The sequence below is a fragment of the Miscanthus floridulus genome, chromosome 16, assembly GCF_019320115.1.
Source record: "Miscanthus floridulus cultivar M001 chromosome 16, ASM1932011v1, whole genome shotgun sequence".
Lineage (NCBI taxonomy): Eukaryota > Viridiplantae > Streptophyta > Magnoliopsida > Poales > Poaceae > Miscanthus > Miscanthus floridulus.
In genome coordinates, this window is record NC_089595.1 from 23,126,853 (window position 1) to 23,146,850 (window position 19,998).

Consider the following 19,998-nt stretch of genomic DNA (forward strand, 5'->3'; position numbering starts at 1 on the left):
ATACTAGGTTGGAAGCCAAGGAAAGTAAAAAATACAGAAAAGTAAGATACAAGTGCTTTACCACTAGGCTTATCTATCAATTCCTCGCCTAAGCCTTGTGCCGAGCACTAGAGGTAATCTACTGTAGCCCAATTCTCTCCCTCATCTCTTGGAAGTTGGATTTCCCCAACAACTTGGTGAGAATGTCAGCCAGCTAATCAGTAGTGGCAATGTGGCTAGCCTTGATGCTCCCATCCTCCAAGTAGTCCCTGATGAAGTGATACTTGATGCGGATGTGCTTGCTTCTTTCATGTAAGATGGGGTTCTTGGCCAGAGGTAGACCAGACTTGTTGTCCACCATTAGCTTAACCACATCCACCTTCCTGCCAAGGAGCTCTGCTAGCATCCTTGACAGCCATAGTGCCTGAGTTGCCGCAGAAGTGGTGGCGATGTACTTCGCTTCACAGCTTGAGAGGGCCACCACCTTCTACTTGAGGGACCGTCAGCTGACCAAGCAATGACTGAGGAAGAACAAGGTCCTGGTTATGCTCTTGCTGGTGTCCACGTCACTGGTGTAGCACCTGATTTTAAGAACAAAACCAGATACGCACCATATGTGAGCCCAGGAAGTTGAATCTCACATATAGCTACAAATAAGGGTAATATCAAAAGACAATGCTCAATATATAACGTACTTAGTATAAAGGATATAACCTTACACAGCAAATAGTGGAAAGACAACTCCGATCTTCGGGTGAAGACTCCAATCCACAAGTACAACTGACTGGTTGATCACAAGCCTAATTCCTCCAAACTCTAGCAATCTGGTACCCATCTAGACTTTTTTTTCCAAATATATGAAAAATAAAGCAAACATAAGTACATGTCATACTCAACAATTATAACATGGGGTTCATGAGGCTCAAAAGGGTGACACTGGTTTAACTGCAATTAGCTTTTATTGAGTCATGATTTTAGCAATAGGATGGCAACAAAGTAATCATAAGCCCATAAACACATGATCATGTAAACATGAATAATGAATAGCATAAATAGTATTAATTAGTGAGCATCTTTGTCATCAGTTTCATTAGTCTTCATCATCATTAACCATTAATGATCATCTATTCTGTAAATATTCCAAGGCCGCTCGTGACCGTGAGCACGACCGATATACTAGTTTTACACTCTATAGAGGTTGTAAACTTTCACTGTGAGTCCCGATTTACCCTTTTGTCTGAGGTAGCTAATCTCTTGACCCACTTCCAAGGAAGGTCGGCAGGGTTCACTATGAAGCCTTTCAAAGGTTTGTCTAATAAGTTAGGGCCATTAGATTCACTTAGCAAACAGATGTAGACCCCCCTTCCCGATGGCACAAAGATGCGTAGCCTATACTCAAGGGGACAGAGGCCACACTATACCTGATTCATCAAGCCATTCTTATGCCAATAAAGGTGAAGTGACCTGATTTCCGCGAAGGGAAATCCACAGAGTCGAAGTGTAATATGACCGTGAAGATCATATTACCCAAATTCCAGTCAAATACCACATCCATACAACGATAATATCAGAGTACAAATAGTGCGGAATTACATAAATTATTATATCGCCGCATTGGCGGAATCAAAAGTAGGATTCATTTAGAACAACTTGAAGATGAGATTGCCAAACTCGAGCATAGGAACGAACCCCTTAATCATCAAACTCCTCAGAACTATACTCCTCAGCAGAACCTGTGTGCCAAAATTTATTAGTATGATTTGTATTGGCCACTCCCACCCTATGAGCATTGCTTTGTGGAAATTGGATGCAAGTTGGATATAGTCAAAAGGAACCAATAGGGCTGGGGTTTCCTATGTTTTAGCATATCAAATATATAATAATAGTGGGTCAAGTTTTAACACCATACCCACACACATTCCACCCCATTCCCGTCCAGAGCCAGGTTTCGATCCTGGGATCGATATACCACCATCTCCATATCATCACCATACCATCGCTCAGTCGACAGGCCAACTCCCTCTCGGCACTGTCTCAAGGCCCGTAGCCCCTGGCTACGACCGACACTCTCTCATGGGGGGGAGAAGAGAAGGACTCATCTCGCTATCTAGTTTAAGCGAATCCCAGGAAAGGTACATATCCGACTAGTCGGCATATGTATCGATCGATCAACCATACACTTTGCAGAGGTTTTACATAACCACAAGATCTGCCTTCTTCACTGACCGTCATCAACTAGGCTGATTGTGGCCACTTGCTAGCCTAGGATAATGCCACTCTACCATTCAGCCCTGGTACACCCCAAGTCTAGTCTAGGGCGGCTGAAACTGTGAGTCATGAGTCGGGTCCACAAGGCCTCCATGAAGTCTCGGAAGGGTGTGGGGGAAATCCTCCGTGCCCCATACCTCCTTACACTGTCCGCTATCAACCTAGCAATAGTGGCAATATCCTACCAAGTAGTCCGGCCGTCCCGCACCATATAGGGCGAGTGGTACATAAGGCTTCCCGGTGAATCTGAGTACTAGTAAGTCCTTAGGGATGACCAACCTAGAATGTCTTCATCAGGGTTTCCATTTACCGTGCCACCATAGCACCTCCACCCCGGGCTCCTCCCATCACAGGTTCACACCCAGGGCCACCTCATATACCATTTACCCACCACAGGTATCCATTCCAGGGGTGCCCAAGTAGCACCCTACGGCAAGACTTGCCTTAGGCTCATCGTATACTCCAACTTGGTGGACACAACCCTTACCCTCCACGCACCCAAGTCACACACATAGCACTCTCCCCATAGTCCAGATAACACCAGTTTCCACCACGCATCAATGTAGTACAAGCGTAGTAGAAGTAATAAGCAATGAAATATAGCAGCAAGCATGTGTCTAGCCTAATAGCAGGGTAAGCATGGGTAAGGTTGCGTCAAGGTAAAGGCCATCAAGTAAGCATATTACCAAGCAAGTCCTATCATAGTGTGAATATAACAATAAAGTAAAGCAATAGCAGTTCTATATGAGCCATGCATAATAGGTGCTACAAGGTTGGGTGGGATATGGCACCTTCAGTGAAGTCGTCTCCGTACTCCTCATGGTACTCTCGGTCCTCGTCCGTCTGGTTCTTCTCTGAGTCTGCAAACGATCGCATTATAGTCACGTTAGCGACGTCTATAGAATAGCACAAAAAGCAATGAAAATTCAAAAGAGCCAAATGCACTCAAACATGGGTTCATTGCGTAGAGCTTGATTTTAGATGAATTTTGGTCCTGGTCTTGTATTTTTCTGAGTTCGTATGAATTAGTTATGAATTTCTGAAGTTTCAATCATTTCTGAAAATGGAAAAAGGCTGAATTAATATTGTGCTGACACGTGTCACGCTCCTGTTGGTCCATGTGGCATGCTGACATCAGCATGACATCATAGTCTCGGTTCTAGTACTGTCAGGTGGGGTCCCGCATGGCGGTGTCACTGGCATGTGGCCCCGGTCAACGGTCAATGTTGACCGGTCAATGGCCAATACTGGCCGGGCCTTGACTGGGCTGGTTGGGCCTAGAATTGGGCCAGGCTTGGCCCGCCACGTGGCACGCGCTGGTGCAGCCACATTGTCTTACTGGACCACTAACGGGCCGTGATCCACGGGCGTAGGTGAGGCGCGGTTCATGGTGAACCCGCCTGCGTTGGTCCATAGGCCGCAGAGCCGGTCTATGAAGGACTGGGTCCACTTACTCCTTCCCAGGGTTTGGTTCATGTGCATGACGTGGTCATGGTCAGAACTGCTTGAGATGTGGTCGATGCGGTCATGGTCAGAGCTCGGCAGAGCTGCCCAGGATGTGGTCGACGCGGTCGTGGTCGGAGCTCGACGGAGCTGCTCGGGACGTGGTCGACACGGTCGTGGTCGGAGCTCGGTGGAGCTACTCTGGATCTGGTCGATGGGGGGAAAATCCCCATCTCTTCCCCGACGGGGCTCCCGCTAGCTATGAGGTCACCGATGGGCACCCGCGGCGGCGCTAGCGTTCGATTAGGGTAGGCAATAGCTTCCCCATGTCATGGCAACTACGACGGTGGGGTTAGGACGATGGCTAGGGCTTCCTAGGGCTCTAGCCGCGGTGAACGGTGGTGTGGGTTCATCGGCGTGCATGGACAGGACTGCAGTGGTAGCAAGAGCCCAGTTGGAGGAGCGTGTGAGCTCCACGGTGCTTCTACGACCATGGTGGGCGTGTTGAAGGAGCTCATGGTGCTCCCAGTGGCTCCAGCCATGGTGATGGGGGCAAAGCAGAGGCGGTGGCGCTCCGACGAGGTGCAGTGCGACAACACAGGGCTCCGATGGGCTTCTTCCTCGGCTAAGGTGAGCGCGGTGTGTCTCTCATCATGGCGGAGCCAGTCGGGGTGTCAACATCGCCTTTACCGTAACGTAGAAGACGCGGTGATCTCGCCGTGGTTGTGCTCTCAGCCATGGTGAGCGTGCCTGTGCATGTGCGCTCCTGTTCCGATGTACAACGTCATGGCTGGGGTCCTCCTTTTGGCTGATGGCAGCGCACATGGCGCGTCCTGGGTCTCGGTAAGCGTGGCCATGGTGGTCTTCCTAGCTAACCAGTTGGGCTAGGCCAGAGCTCGAATCTTCAGCAAGGTTTCGATCTTGGTGGTGCACGTTCCATTTGGCTAGGGAGGTGGTCTCAACAAGATGGCTCACTATGGGGAGCTCAAAGGTAATGGTGGTGGTGCGGTGGCGAGGCAAGGCCGTGATGAGGCGATGTAGTGCCATGCCGAGCAGCTACATTGTTGTAGCTGATCAGGGCGGCGCTCCTGGCTCCAGCGAGGTCCTCCCCACAGCATCTTCCTTCTCCTCTTTGCTTCTCCCTCCTCCCTCTCTCTTGGCTTGACGTTGTGTGGTGCTGTGCCACCAACGGTGGCGGCGAACAGCTGAGGGTTAGGGCTCATGGATGTTGGCTTTTATAGCCGAGCTCCAAGGGCTCCAATGGCGGACGACGATCGGGCGGTGGTGATACGTGCGGCGCATCCGACGGCTCGCGTGCGGTAGCGTAGGCACGACACAAGGGGGAACAAGGTCATGTGATTTGCGTGACCCTAGGCCCGCACCTACCACACTGGTCGGCCCCCGATTGTGTGGTGGAGAATGCGTGGGTGAGGGGAAGAAGATGCTACTGTGCTAACAAGTGGGGTTGGGTCATCAGGCGCTTGGCGCGATGTGGCTGCGTGCTGCGTGTGATGGCTGACGAGCGGGCTCGGCTTGTTAGCGGCTGTGCGCGTGCGGGCGGCGATGCTGGGCCAGCTTCATGGGCTACACACATGCATGAGTGGGAGGGCAGGTGGGTTGGCTAGCTGGGCCGATCAAGGCAGGCTAGGCTGCTACTGCTCCCTCTTCTTTCCTTTCTCTTTTTCTTATTCTTTTACTCTTTTGTTTTCCTTTCTCTTTTATTTGTTGCCAATTTGGTTAGGGTTTATCATAAATATTAAGTAAGTTAGTTAAACATCACATAAGGTAAAAGAATCCAAATCACAAGTGGGTCTAAGGATGCATGCATGATTTATTTATTTAGGAATTTAATTACACATGTGGCATAAAAACCAAACTATGCTTATGATTTTAACCTAGTTGGGTCACATCCAATCCAAAACTAGGGTTGGGCTTCTACATGTGTCACTCAACATCACATAGGGCTAACACAAAAATTTTGTAGTTGTAATTTTTGGTGTGTGGATTTTTGGGTTGTTATAGTCCTACCCCCTTAACAGAATCTCGTCCCCGAGATTAAAGTGTAACATACTCTTCGAAGAGATAAGGATATTGTAGCCGGAGGTTAGACTCTTTCTCCCATGTTGCTTCCCTCTCAGTGTGATTGCTTCATTGGACCTTACACATAGGAATAGTTTTGCTTCGAGTCTCTTTGGTATCTCTACCCAGAATTCTGATAGGATGCCCTTTATACTCGAGAGTGTTCTGAATGTCAAGTGTATCAGTCGGGATTACTTCATCGGGCACTCTCAAACACTTATGTAGCTGTGAGACATGGAATATGGGATATACACCCACCAATTCCTCAGGTAGCTCAAGTTTGTAGCCAAGCTTTCCAATCCTCTTGCGTATCTTGTGTGGCCCAACAAATCTAGGGGCAAGCTTCCCTTTCACATGGAATTTGATAGTTCCACATCGCGAGGATACCTACAGGCCTTTGATGTTCAGCCTTGACTCTATTATAGGTGTCACATTGTGCCACATGTCCCGCAATGTCTGTCTTCATGCCTTTCCACCAAAAGTGTTTCTTCAAGTCTTGATACATCTTTGAATCTCTAGGGTGAATACAGTACTTAGAATCATGAGCTTCTGACAGAATTCCCTCTCGTAGTGCTAGATTAGAAGGTACACATATTCTGTCCTTCAACCAGATGGTTCCTTGTTCATCTTCATGGTGGTTGGTCTTGTAGCCTAATTTCATTAGACCACTAAGATATTCGATCTCTTCACAGTTTTTCTAAGCTTAACGAATGCGATCTGTGAGATCATACTATATACGGAGCTCATTCAACAAGCCATGCGGTAGCATCTCAAGTTGGAAATCATCAATCTCTTCCTTGAGTTCAGGTGGTACGGATTCAGTGATCAAAGTGTGACAGTAACTCTTGCGACTGAGAGCATCTGCAACTACATTAGCTTTTCCTGGATGATAGTGAATTTCTAGGTCATAGTCTTTAATCAACTCTAGCCAACGGCGTTGCCTCATATTCAAATCTTCTTGAGTGAAAAAGTACTTCAAGCTTTTGTGATCGATGTAGATATCACACTTTTTGCCTATCAAGTAGTGCCTCCAGATCTTCAAAGAATGCACAACTGCTGCTAACTCAAGATCATGAGTAGGGTAACGGTTCTCGTGTTCTTTCAACTGTCGAGAAGCATAAGCTATCACTCTTCCACCTTGCATCAATACACAGCCAAGTCCTTAACAGGATGCATCATAATAGACCACGAAATATTTGCTGATATCAGGCAATGCAAGCACAGGAGTTGTGGTAAGCATCAATTTCAACTCTTGAAAGCTTTGTTCACACTCGGGCATCCATTCAAACTCCTTAGTCTTCTTTAGTAGGTTGATCATTGGATGGGCTATCTTACAAAAGTTTTCAATGAATCGGCGATAATATCCAGCCAATCCCAAGAAACTTCTGACTTCTATCACATTATGGAGTTGATCCCACTCTTTCACAGCTTCAATCTTGGCTGGGTCAACTATAACACCTTCAGCTGATAGTACATGGCCTAGGAAGGCAACTTTCTGTAGCCAAAATTCGCATTTGCTGAACTTTGCAGAGAGTTGATGTTGGGCTAGTTTCTCAAGCACAGTTCTCAAATGATGTTCATGTTCTTCAGCGGTGGGTGAATAGACAAGGATGTCATCAATGAATACTACCACGAACTTATCTTGTATGGCCCAACAAATCTAGGGGCAAATAGACAAGGATGTCATCAATGAATACTACCACGAACTTATCTTGTATGGCCCAACAAATCTAGGGGCAAGCTTCCCTTTCACATGGAATCTGACAGTTCCACGTAGCGGGGATACCTTGAGATAGACAAAATCTCCCATATTGAACTCAAGTTCTCTTCTTCTTTTGTCAGCATAGCTCTTGTATCGACTTTGGGCAATCCTCAAATTCTCCTTTATTTGAGCAACTCCTTCTTCGACATCTTGAATCTTAGCAGAGTCAAAGAACGATCTTTCCCGTTGAGACCATATCAAAGGTGTCTTACAAGGTCTACCATATAGTGCTTCAAACAGCGACATCTTGATACTGGCTTGGTAGCTGTTGTTGTAAGAGAACTCTACATAGGGTAGGCATTTCTCCCAATTAGATCTATAATTCAGTACACTAGCGCGAAGCATGTCTTCTAAGATCTGATTCACTCATTCAGTCTATCCATCTGTCTATGGGTGATAAGCGGTACTAAAATCTAATTTGGTTCCAATAGACTTGTGTAGGGCTTCCCAAAATCAGGACATAAACTAAGGACCACGATCAGATACAATATTAGAGGGAGCTCCATGCAGTCTGAGGATGTGCTCAACGTATAGATTTGCTAATTTTTCGGCATCAGTCTTGGTCTTAACAGATACAAAGTGAGCAACCTTGGTCAAACGATCAACAATCACCCAAATGAAATCATTGCCTTTCTATGAATGGGGCATTCCAACTATGAAATCCATGGATATGCTCTCCCATTTTCACTTGGGAACGTCAAGAGGCTTTAACAATCCTGCAGGCCTTTGATGTTCAGCCTTGACTCTATTACAGGTGTCACATTGTGCCATATGTCCCGCAATGTCTGTCTTCATGCCTTTCCACCAAAAGTGTTTCTTCAAGTCTTGATACATCTTTGAACCTCTAGGGTGAATACAGTACTTAGAATCATGAGCTTCTAACAGAATTCCCTCTCGTAGTGCTGGATCAGAAGGTACACATATTCTGTCCTTCAACCAGATGGTTCCTTGTTCATCTTCATGGTGGTTGGTCTTGTAGCCTAGTTTCATTAGACCACAGAGATATTCGATCTCTTCATAGTTTTTATGAGCTTAACAAATGCGATCTATGAGATCATACTGTATACAGAGCTCATTCAACAAGCCATGCGGTAGCATCTCAAGTTGGAAATCATCAATCTCTTCCTTGAGTTCAGGTGGTACGGATTCAGTGATCAAAGTGTGACAGTAACTCTTGCGACTGAGAGCATCTGCATCTACATTAGCTTTTCCCGGATGATAGTTAATTTCTAGGTCATAGTCTTTAATCAACTCTAGCCAATGGCATTGCCTCATATTCAAATCTTCTTGAGTGAAAAAGTACTTCAAGCTTTTGTGATCGGTGTAGATATCACACTTGTTGCCTATCAAGTAGTGCCTCTAGATCTTCAAAGCTTGCACAACAGCTGCTAACTCAAGATCATGAGTAGGGTAACGGTTCTCATGTTCTTTCAACTGTCGAGAAGCATAAGCTATCACTCTTCCACCTTGCATCAATACATAGCCAAGTCCTTAACAGGATGCATCATAATAGACCACGAAATCTTTGCTGATATGAGGCAATGCTAGCACAGGAGTTGTGGTAAGCTTCAATTTCAACTCTTGAAAGCTTTGTTCGCACTCGGGCATCCATTCAAACTCCTTAGTCTTCTTTAGTAGGTTGATCATTGGATGGGCTATCTTAGAAAAGTTTTCAATGAATCAGTGATAATATCCAGCCAATCCCAAGAAACTTCTGACTTCTGTCACATTACGGAGTTGATCCCACTCTTTCATAGCTTCAATCTTGGCTGGGTCAACTGTGACACCTTCAGCTGATAGTACATGGCCTAGGAAGGCAACTTTCTATAGCCAAAATTCGCATTTGCTAAACTTTGCAGAGAGTTGATGTTGGGCTAGTTTCTCAAGCACAGTTCTCAAACGATGTTCATGTTCTTCAGCGGTGGGTGAATAGACAAGGATGTCATCAATGAATACTACCACGAACTTATCTTGTATGGCCCAACAAATCTAGGGGCAAGCTTCCCTTTCACAAATCTAGGGGCAAGCTTCCCTTTCACATGGAATCTGACAGTTCCACGTAGCGGGGATACCTTGAGATAGACAAAATCTCCCACATTGAACTCAAGTTCTCTTCTTCTTTTGTCAGCATAGCTCTTGTATCGACTTTGGGCAATCCTCAAATTCTCCTTTACTTGAGCAACTCCTTCTTCGACATCTTGAATCTTAGCAGAGTCAAAGAACGATCTTTCCCATTGAGACCATATCAAAGGTGTCTTACAAGGTCTGCCATACAGTGCTTCAAACAGCGACATCTTGATACTTGCTTGGTAGCTGTTGTTGTAAGAGAACTCTGCATTGGGTAGGCATTTCTCCCAATTAGAGCCATAATTCAGTACACTAGCACGAAGCATGTCTTCTAAGATCTGATTCACTCATTCAGTCTGTCCATCTGTCTATGGGTGATAAGCGGTACTAAAATCTAGTTTGGTTCCAATAGACTTGTGTAGGGCTTCCCAAAATCAGGACATAAACTAAGGACCACGATCAGATACAATATTAGAGGGAGCTCCATACAGTCTGAGGATGTGCTCAACGTATAGATCTGCTAATTTTTCGGCATCGGTCTTGGTCTTAACGGGTACAAAGTGAGCAACCTTGGTCAAACGATCAACAATCACCCAAATGGAATCATTGCCTTTCTGTGAATGGGGCAATCCAACTATGAAATCCATGGATATGCTCTCCCATTTTCACTCGGGAACGTCAAGAGGCTTTAACAATCCTGCAGGCCTTTGATGTTCAGCCTTGACTCTATTACAGGTGTCATATTGTGCCATATGTCCTGCAATGTCTGTCTTCATGCCTTTCCACCAAAAGTGTTTCTTCAAGTCTTGATACATCTTTGAACCTGTAGGGTGAATACAGTACTTAGAATTATGAGCTTTTAACAGAATTCCCTCTCATAGTGCTGGATCAGAAGGTACACATATTCTGTCCTTCAACCAGATGGTTCCTTGTTCATCTTCATGGTGGTTGGTCTTTTAGCCTAGTTTCATTAGACCACTAAGATATTCGATCTCTTTATAGTTTTTCTGAGCTTAATGAATGCGATCTATGAGATCATACTGTATACGGAGCTCATTCAACAAGCCATGCGGTAGCATCTCAAGTTGGAAATCATCAATCCCTTCCTTGAGTTCGGGTGGTATGGATTCAGTGATCAAAGTGTGACAATAACTCTTGCGACTGAGAGCATCTGCAACTACATTAGCTTTTCCTGGATGATAGTGAATTTCTAGGTCATAGTCTTTAATCAACTCTAGCCAACGGTGTTGCCTCATATTCAAATCTTCTTGAGTGAAAAAGTACTTGAAGCTTTTGTGATCGGTGTAGATACCACACTTGTTGCCTATCAAGTAGTGCCTCTAGATCTTCAAAGCATGCACAACTGCTGCTAACTCAAGATCATGAGTAGGGTAACGGTTCTCGTGTTCTTTCAACTATCGAGAAGCATAAGTTATCACTCTTCCCCCTTGCATCAATACACAGCCAAGTCCTTAATAGGATGCATCATAATAGACCACAAAATCTTTGCTGATATCAGGCAATGCTAGCACAGGAGTTGTGGTAAGCTTCAATTTCAACTCTTGAAAGCTTTGTTCGCACTTGGGCATCCATTCAAACTCCTTAGTCTTCTTTAGTAGGTTGATCATTGGATGGGCTATCTTAGAAAAGTTTTCAATGAATCGGCGAAAATATCCAGCCAATCCCAAGAAACTTCTGACTTCTGTCACATTACGGAGGTGATCCCACTCTTTCACAGCTTCATTCTTGGCTGGGTCAACTATGACACCTTCAGCTGATAGTACATGGCCTAGGAAGGCAACTTTCTGTAGTCAAAATTCGCATTTGCTGAACTTTGCGGAGAGTTGATGTTGGGCTAGTTTCTCAAGCACAGTTCTCAAATGATGTTCATGTTCTTCAGCGGTGGGTGAATAGACAAGGATGTCATCAATGAATACTACCATGAACTTATCTTGTATGGCCCAACAAATCTAGGGGCAAGCTTCCCTTTCACATGGAATCTGACAGTTCCACGTAGCGGGGATACCTTGAGATAGACAAAATCTCCCACATTGAACTCAAGTTCTCTTCTTCTTTTGTCAGCATAGCTCTTGTATCAACTTTGGGCAATCCTCAAATTCTCCTTTACTTGAGCAACTCTTTCTTTGACATCTTGAATCTTAGCAGAGTCAAAGAACGATCTTTCCCATTGAGACCATATCAAAGGTGTCTTACAAGGTCTGCCATGTAGTGCTTCAAACAGCGACATCTTGATACTGGCTTGGTAGCTGTTGTTGTAAGAGAACTCTGCATAGGGTAGGCATTTCTCCCAATTAGAGCCATAATTCAGTACACTAGCATGAAGCATGTCTTCTAAGATCTGATTCACTCATTCAGTCTGTCCATCTATCTATGGGTGATAAGCGGTACTAAAATCTAGTTTGGTTCCAATAGACTTGTGTAGGGCTTCCCAAAATCAGGACATAAACTAAGGACCATGATCAGATACAATATTAGAGGGAGCTCCATACAGTCTGAGGATGTGCTCAATGTATAGATCTGCTAATTTTTCAGCATCGGTCTTGGTCTTAACAGGTACAAAGTGAGCAACCTTGGTCAAATGATCAACAATCACCCAAATGGAATCATTGCCTTTCTGTGAACGGGGCAATCCAACTATGAAATCCATGGATATGCTCTCCCATTTTCACTCGGGAACTTCAAGAGGCTTTAACAATCCTGCAGGCCTTTGATGTTTAGCCTTGACTCTATTACAGGTGTCACATTGTGCCACATGTCCCGCAATGTCTGTCTTCTTGCCTTTCCACCAAAAGTGTTTCTTCAAGTCTTGATACATCTTTGAACCTCTAGGGTGAATACAGTACTTAGAATCATGAGCTTCTAACAGAATTCCCTCTTGTAGTGCTAGATCAGAAGGTACACATATTCTGTCCATCAACCAGATGGTTCCTTGTTCATCTTCATGGTGGTTGGTCTTGTAGCCTAGTTTCATTAGACCACTAAGATATTCGATCTCTTTATAGTTTTTCTGAGCTTAACGAATGCGATCTATAAGATCATACTGTATATGGAGCTCATTCAACAAGCCATGCGGTAGCATCTCAAGTTGGAAATCATCAATCTCTTCCTTGAGTTCAAGTGGTACGGATTCAGTGATCAAAGTGTGACAGTAACTCTTGCGACTGAGAGCATCTGCAACTACATTAGCTTTTCCCGGATGATAGTGAATTTCTAGGTCATAGTCTGTAATCAACTATAGCCAACGGCGTTGCCTCATATTCAAATCTTCTTGAGTGAAAAAGTACTTCAAGCTTTTGTGATCGGTGTAGATACCACACTTGTTGCCTATCAAGTAGTGCCTCTAGATCTTCAAAGCATGCACAACTGCTACTAACTCAAGATCATGAGTAGGGTAACGGTTCTCGTGTTCTTTCAACTATCGAGAAGCATAAGCTATCACTCTTCCACCTTGCATCAATACACAACCAAGTCCTTAATAGGATGCATCATAATAGACCACGAAATCTTTGCTGATATCAGGCAATGCTAGCACAGGAGTTGTGGTAAGCTTCAATTTCAACTCTTGAAAGCTTTGTTCGCACTCGGGCATCCATTCAAACTCCTTAGTCTTCTTTAGTAGGTTGATCATTGGACGGGCTATCTTAGAAAAGTTTTCAATGAATCGGCGATAATATCCAGCCAATCCCAAGAAACTTCTGACTTCTGTCACATTACGGAGTTGATCCCACTCTTTCACAGCTTCATTCTTGGCTGGGTCAACTATGACACCTTCAGCTGATAGTACATGGCCTAGGAAGGCAACTTTCTGTAGCCAAAATTCGCATTTGCTGAACTTTGCGGAGAGTTGATGTTGGGCTAGTTTCTCAAGCACAGTTCTCAAATGATGTTCATGTTCTTCAGCGGTGGGTGAATAGATAAGGATGTCATCAATGAATACTACCACGAACTTATCTTGTATGGCCCAACAAATCTAGGGGCAAGCTTCCCTTTCACATGGAATCTGACAGTTCCACGTAGCGGGGATACCTTGAGATAGACAAAATCTCCCACATTGAACTCAAGTTCTCTTCTTCTTTTATCAGCATAGCTCTTGTATCGACTTTGGGCAATCCTCAAATTCTCCTTTACTTGAGCAACTCCTTCTTCGACATCTTGAATCTTAGCAGAGTCAAAGAACGATCTTTCCCGTTGAGACCATATCAAAGGTGTCTTACAAGGTCTGCCATATAGTGCTTCAAACAGCGACATCTTGATACTGGCTTAGTAGCTGTTGTTGTAAGAGAACTCTGCATAGGGTAGGCATTTCTCCCAATTAGAGCCATAATTCAGTACACTAGCATGAAGCATGTCTTCTAAGATCTGATTCACTCATTCAGTCTGTCCATCTGTCTGTGGGTGATAAGCGGTACTAAAATCTAGTTTGGTTCCAATAGACTTGTGTAGGGCTTCCCAAAATCAAGACATAAACTAAGGACCACGATCAGATACAATATTAGAGGGAGCTCCATACAGTCTGAGGATGTGCTCAACGTATAGATCTGCTAATTTTTCGGCATCGGTCTTGGTCTTAACGGGTACAAAGTGAGCAACCTTGGTCAAATGATCAACAATCACCCAAATGGAATCATTGCCTTTCTGTGAACGGGGCAATCCAACTATGAAATCCATGGATATGCTCTCCCATTTTCACTCGGGAACGTCAAGAGGCTTTAACAATCCTGTAGGCCTTTGATGTTCAGCCTTGACTCTATTACAGGTGTCACATTGTGCCACATGTCCCGCAATGTCTGTCTTCTTGCCTTTCCACCAAAAGTGTTTCTTCAAGTCTTGATACATCTTTGAACCTCTAGGGTGAATACAGTACTTAGAATCATGAGCTTCTAACAGAATTCCCTCTCGTAGTGCTAGATCAGAAGGTACACATATTCTGTCCTTCAACCAGATGGTTCCTTGTTCATCTTCATGGTGGTTGGTCTTGTAGCCTAGTTTCATTAGGCCACTAAGATATTCGATCTCTTTATAGTTTTTCTGAGCTTAACGAATGCGATCTATAAGATCATACTGTATACGGAGCTCATTCAACAAGCCTTGCGGTAGCATCTCAAGTTGGAAATCATCAATCTCTTCCTTGAGTTCAGGTGGTATGGATTCAGTGATCAAAGTGTGACAGTAACTCTTGTGACTGAGAGCATCTGCAACTACATTAGCTTTTCCCGGATGATAGTGAATTTCCAGGTCATAGTCTTTAATCAACTCTAGCCAACGGCATTGCCTCATATTCAAATCTTCTTGAGTGAAAAAGTACTTCAAGCTTTTGTGATTGGTGTAGATATCACACTTGTTGCCTATCAAGTAGTGCCTCTAGATCTTCAAAGCATGCACAACTGCTACTAACTCAAGATCATGAGTAGGGTAACAGTTCTCGTGTTCTTTCAACTGTCGAGAAGCATAAGCTATCACTCTTCCACCTTGCATCAATACACAGCCAAGTCCTTAACAGGATGCATCATAATAGACCACAAAATCTTTGCTGATATCAGGCAATGCTAGCACAGGAGTTGTGGTACTCGGGCATCCATTCAAACTCCTTAGTCTTCTTTAGTAGGTTGGTCATTGGACGGGCTATCTTAGAAAAGTTTTCAATGAATCGGCGATAATATCCAGCCAATCCCAAGAAACTTCTGACTTCTGTCACATTACGGAGTTAATCCCACTCTTTTACAGCTTCAATCTTAGTTGGGTCAACTGCGACACCTTCAGCTGATAGTACATGGCCTAGGAAGGCAACTTTCTGTAGCCAAAATTCGCATTTGCTGAACTTTGCGGAGAGTTGATGTTGGGCTAGTTTCTCAAGCATAGTTCTCAAATAATGTTCATGTTCTTCAGCGGTGGGTGAATAGACAAGGATGTCATCAATGAATACTACCGCGAACTTATCTAGATCATCCATGAAAACCTTATTCATCATGTTCATGAAGTATGCGGGAGCATTCGTGAGTCCAAAGGACACCACAGTGAACTCAAACTGCCCATACCTAGTCACGAAGGCTGTCTTTAGAATGTCACTCTCTTGAATCTTTATCTGATGATAGCCAGATCTGAGATCAATCTTGGAGAAATACTTGGCACCTCTGAGCTGGTCAAGAAGATCATCAATTCTTGGTAGAGGGTACTTGTTCTTGATGGTGACTGCCTTCAAGTTCTGGTAATCAATGCACATTCTCATCGAGCCATCCTTCTTCTTAACAAACAGAATAGGGGATCCCTAGGGTGAAGCACTGGGTCTAATATACCCCTTCGAGATGAGCTCATCAAGCTATTTCTTGAGCTTGGCTAGTTTGTCAACTGACATGCGATAGGGTCTCTTAGCAATGGGTCCTGTTCTCGTCAAAAGATCAATGATGAACTCTACATCACGGTCTGGTGGCATACCCAGTAATTCTTCAGGGAATACATCGGGATAGTCTCTGACCACAGGCACATCATGAATTGTCTTCTCTTTTTGTGATTCTGAACTGACTTTAAGGGCACATAGGATAGAAGTGGACTTTCTGGATTGAGGTTCACACCTAATAACTTGGCCTGATGGGTGGGTCACTTGAACGTATCTAGGTGAACATGATATGATACCTCGGTGAAGGGTTAGCCAATCCATACCTAAGATGACATCTAGGCTCGTGGAAGGTAACAGGGTTAGGTCAGCTTTAAAGATAAGACCCTCAATGGTAAGACTCACTCCCTTACAGATGTGGGTGCACTTTAGGTCCCCTAAAGGTGAGCTAGTGATGATAGGCTTTCCACATGGGGTTACATGTAGGTCATGCTTTCGTGCAAATTTGGATGATATGTAAGAACAAGTTGCTCTAGAGTCAAATAGAACTGATGCAGTATTGCCATTAACTAAAAACATACCGTACACAATGTCATGGGCAGCCTGTGCTTCCTCGGTGTCTAGATGGTTGAGATGTCCATGAGTAGCAGATCCCTTGAACTAAGACTTCTGAGCGGCTGAGTTTTGAGGACACTCAGTGGCTTTGTGACCTGGTTGGCCACAAGCGAAGCAGGTGAAAGGCGCACCGCCTGTAGGGGTTGGTGCGGGTGCCTTCCAGTTTCCAGTGCTTGGTGTAGAGTGGTTCTGTGCTGGGCATTCGTTCATAGAGCGGGGATGGTTGGCACGGTCCTGAGTGTTGTGGTCCTGAGCATAATGGTCCCAGGTGTAATGATCCTGAGCAGGGCGGGAGTATTTGGTGGTGTAGCCTCCACCACTCCTACTCGATCCAGAGTTGTCATCTCTGTTGTGGCGAGAGCGTTCCCTAGATGGTGCATCTCTGCGGAACCTCTTGCGATCACGGCCATGGAAGGACTCCTTAGGCTTATGCTTCCTTTCCCTATACTCCTCTCCGGCTTCAGCTTGGTCCTTCTCGATCTAGATGCAGCGATCCACCAAAGCACGCAGCGTGCTACTCTCAATACCGCCAAACTTCAGCTTGATGTGTGGGTTAAGTCCCTTGTGGTAATAGTATAGCTTCTCCTTCTCATAGTTCACAATGTTGGAAGGTGCATAGCATAGAAGGTTGGTGAAACGAGTAGTGTACTCAGTCACTGTGTCCTTTCCCATCTTGATGTTGCGGAGCTCCTCGGCTTTGGCCTCCATGATACCCTTGGAAATGTGATACTCAGTGAATGCTTTGGTGAACTCATCCCACGAGATGTTGGTAGGGTCCTCATGGGAATCACTAAAACTGTCCCACCAGGCACGTGTCGCACCTGTGAGCTGGTGTGTGGTAGCTCCAACACACTCATTCTCAATGAAGGTGGTGAGGTCAAGCTTCTTCTCCATCTCCTCGAGCCAGTCATCGGCTACAAGCGGGTCAGGGTCGGTGCCATCATAAGTAGGTTGCCTCAGCTTTAGAAATCCCTCTAGCTTCCTTTGGAAGTCATTCTGTTGGCCTCCCTGGCGATGGTTTGCTTTGTCAACAAGAGCTGTGAGAAGCTAGGTTTGTTGCGCCATCACCTCTGCCAGGGTCAGTGGTGGTGGTGGCGGAATGTTCTCCTCAACAAGCGGCGGGGTATTCTCCAGGTTGAAGGGTATCCCTCCACATCCACGGCCACGGCCATGGTTGTTGCCACCACGCCCCCCATTTGGCTCGACTAGTTTGGGGGTGGGCGCACGTCCTTGGTTCATTAGGCGAGCAGATCGGTGGTTCAGCATCTGCATCACAGATCATAGGAATTTTTGTGTTTGTGCCATAAGTGCTTATAATTCAGTTATGATTACATGATTTTGACGATTTAAAGAAAAACTTTTATACTATCCAACACTCATTACAAAGAAGCAATAAGATCCAAAAGATGCAATAAGATCCAAAACATTCATTACATGGGTTTTATTACATAGCATCATCTCCAGTAGCTACACTTGGAGACTTGCGAGAATCGTACTATACATAGTGTCTCATATTACATCTCATAAGGGGTACATCATGGGGTACAACTTATGGAAGCCACTTACATGACTCATGACCACGCAGGGTCATCTACTCTAACTCGTACACCACAGCTAGGATACGACTGTTCTCAATCTCAATCTCAATCTCCTCGTCACACTTGTGAAGTCGAGAAATGTACTTCAAGGCCTCAGTGAGCTCCTCAGTAGGCTTGGCTCTAGGTAGGGTAGGGCAGGTGTCTAGGTTGAGGCAAGTCGGGGCTAACTCAAACTCCTCTATCCTAGGCTTCATCTTGCTGCGAATCTCCTTGGGTAGTTGATCCCACATACCCTTCATCTCCCTGAGGCGCTTCTTGTCAGACTTCTACCAAGCCTGCCAAGTCCTCTCACACTTGTCTTGTAGGTACTCATTCTGCCTGAGTGCCTCGATCAGGTGACCCTGGTTGCGAACGGCCTTCTTCCTGAACTCCTCTAGCTCCTGAGTCATGGTCTTGTTCTTAGATTGGATTTTTAGCATATCAATCCCCTTGGACCTCTCTCTGTCTCCTCTGTGGTTGAACTCGGCCTTCTTGTCATCCAACTCCCTCTACAACTCTAAGACCTTGCTGTCGAGGTAGCAGTTCCTATTGCCTAGGTTGGCAGCTTTGTCCTATAAGTCAGCGACCTTGGCTCTATGGACTTCTTCACAATGGTTGAGCTCGTCCTATAGCTTGGCAACTGTCTCAAGTAGACTAGCTCGCTCCTGTGCTCCCTGTGAGTCTCACTCCTGGTACTCCCATAGAAGGGCCTAGTCCTAACTCTCCTTTGCTCAAGCTAGGTCACGTATCTGTCCTGCTCTAGTAGGTGGATAGCCGAGACATGAAGGCATCTGTCCTCCTCGGCAAAGATAACTCTTCCGGCTATGAAACTCTGCTCACTAGGGGTAAGGCTGAGGTCAAGGGCCTAGGGAAATAGACAGAACTCTGTCATCTTCAGGTGCTCATAGTGGTCCCTCATCACTCTACAAAGTGCCTTGTGTGAGATAGCTCGCAGTCCCTCCTCAACTGTGTCCTCTATAGTCAACTCGGTGAAAGTTGGGACAGAAGGTAATGTAGTGCTAGCTAGGAACTCGACTAAGGTGACAACCGGTCCTTCGATTCCTCCTTCCTGAGCCAACTTCCTGGTGCTGGTGACTTTGACAAGCTTGTCAGGGACTCCTAACATGATGAGGACTCGGCAGAGGGTCTATGCAAAACCCCTGAGCTCACGTAGGTCAAAGGTAAGCTTAGCGTGGTCCAAAGGTAGCGGTCCTATAGGCGGCCATTCGACGTTCGTTGCCATCTGCATGTTTTAAGGAACAGGTGTTAGCAGGTCAATAAATAGATAAGCCTTGCATAAAAGTAAATGTAGGGCCGGTATATAACCAAAAGAAGGGCTGTTCACGTCCTATTCTATCGTCCATTTCTAAGGGTTTCATCCTAGGGCCAAGTATGGCTCTGATACCAACTGAAGTGACCTGATTTCCGTGAAGGGAAATCCACAGAGTCAAAGTGTAATATGACCATGAAGATCATATTACCCAAATTCCAGTCAAATACCACATCCATACAACGATAATATCAGAGTACAAATAGTGTGGAATTACATAAATTATTACATCACCGCATTAGCGTAATCAAAAGTAGCATTCATTGAAAACAGCTTGAAGATGAGATCGCCAAACTCGAGCATAGGAACGAACCCCTCAACCGTCAAACTCCTCAAAACTATACTCCTTAGCAGAACCCATGTGCCAAAATTTATCAGTAGGATTTGTACTGGCCACTCCCACCCTATGAGCATTGCTTTGTCGAAATTAGATGCAAGTTGGATATAGTCAAAAGGAACCAATAGGACCGGGGTTTCCTATGTTTTAGCATATCAAGTATATAATAATAGTGGGTGAAGTTTTAAC